Here is a 2,230-nt window from a genome sequence, read left to right on the forward strand (position 1 = left end):
GGAAGACCAAAGAAGAATTGGTGCATTCAAATTATGGTGTTGGCAAAGAATATTGAATATACCATGGGCTGCCAGAAGAACGAACAAATCTGTCTTGGAAGTACAACCAGAATGCTCAGTAGAAGGATGGGGAGACTACGTCTCATACTTTGGACATGTTATGAGGAGGGACCAGACTCTGGAGAAAGACATCATACTTGGTAGACTAGAGGGTAAGTAAAAATGAGGAAGATCCTCAACCAGATGGATTGACACAATGGCTGCAACAATGGGCTCAGACATAACAATGATTACGAGAATGGCACTGGACCAGGCAGGGTTCCCTTCTGTTGTACATAGATTCACTATGAGTGGGAACCCACTCAATAGCACCTAACAACAACAATAGACTTGTAGTGGTATCTCAATGTTGTTTTAATTTGCAATTCTCTAATTATAAATGATGTTGAGCTCACTTTCATATGTTTATTAGTCATTTGTATATTTTCATTAATGAGGTGCTTGTTCAGATCTTTGGATCATTTATTGATTTTTATTGTAATAAATTCCATATTATCAATTTTGTCTTCTAGATGTTTTATAATTTTTCCTTTATGTCTATGATCCATTTTAAGCTAATTTTTGTAAAGTGTATAAGATCTGTGTCTAGGTTTATTTTATGCATATGGAAATTCAATTGTTTTTCCACCGCCAGTGATAAAATTCTCTTTCTTCATTAAATTGCCTTTGCAACTTGTCATGTATCAGTTGATTATTTCTATGTGACTCTATTTCTGGACTCTATATTCTGTGTCACTGATCTTTTTCTATTCTTTCACACTGTGTTAATTGCTGTAGCATTAAATTAAATCTTAAAATCAGGTAGTATGAATCCTCCAACTTTGTCCTTCTCTTCAGTATTGTATATCACTGGTTTTCTATATAAATTTTAGGATCAATTTGTTTATATCTACAATATAGGTTTCTGGGATTTTGATTGTGATTGTACTTATACTATAGGTCAAGTTGAAAAGAAATGACATTTCAACAATACTGAATATTCCAATCTATAAAAAGAAAATTTCTTTCCATTGTAAATAATATATATATATATATTTAGTTTCAAATTTCAGTTTTCATCTTTAGTATGTAGTAAAGTAATTAAGTTTTATATATTAACATTGTATCTGGTGACCTTGCTAGCCTCACTTATTCTAGGAGTTTGTTGATATTTTTGTATTATCTCTATAGACAATCATGCCATCACCAAATGGGGGGAGTTTTAGTTTGTCTTTTCCAATCTATGTACTTTTATTTTCTTCTTAGTCTTACTGATCTAGCTAAGAATTCCAGTATGATGTTGAAAAGAAGTGGTGGGAGGAAATTCTTTCTTTGTTACCAAACTTAGAGAGAAGGGTCCCATTTCTCACCATTCCCCAAACCAAATCAAACCCATTGACAGGAAGACAATTCTGACTCATGGTGACTTCATGCGTTACAGAGGATAACTTGTTCGTAAGGTTTTCTTGGCTGTATTCTTTATGGAAATAGATCACCAGGCCTTTCTTCTGTGGCATCACTAGTTGATTTCTATGATGTTAGCTGTTAGTTTTTTTCTATATGATCTTTATCACATTGATGAAGTTCCCCTCTATTCCTAATTTGCTGAAAGCTTTTTATCGTGAATGGGTAGTTGATTTTTTCAAATGCTTCTTCTGTGTTGATTAATATTATCATGTAATTTTTTTTTCTTTAGCCTATTTTTGTGATTACAGAACTTATTTTCAATGATTGAATCAGGATTCCATGCCAGGAATGCATCACAGTTGGTCATGGTATGTAATTCTTTTTATATATTGTTGAATTTGATTTTATAATATTTTATTGAGGGTTTCTATATCTATGTTCACAAGAGATATTGGTCAAAGTTTTCCTTTTTTAAATGACTTTATCTGATTTTGTATTAGAATGTTACTGTATAGAGTATTCTAGAATACTAAGTAGAATAATTTGATTGATAGTCCTTTTCAGTTAACTGTATGCTTACTAACTCTCTACTTGCTTGAACTTTCAACTACTGAGGAGGATGTTGAGGTCTCCCAATATAATATTTGATTCGTCTATTTCTTCTTGCAGTTCCGTCAGGTTTTGTCTTGTTTACTTTGATTCTCTGTTGTTATGTGCATACCTGTTTAGGACTGTTATGTCTTCTTGCAAAGTTAACACCTTTATCATTATTTAATGCCTCTTT

This window comes from Trichechus manatus, unplaced genomic scaffold (assembly GCF_000243295.1).
Source record: "Trichechus manatus latirostris isolate Lorelei unplaced genomic scaffold, TriManLat1.0 scaffold00229, whole genome shotgun sequence".
In the NCBI taxonomy this organism is placed as follows: Eukaryota; Metazoa; Chordata; class Mammalia; order Sirenia; family Trichechidae; genus Trichechus; species Trichechus manatus.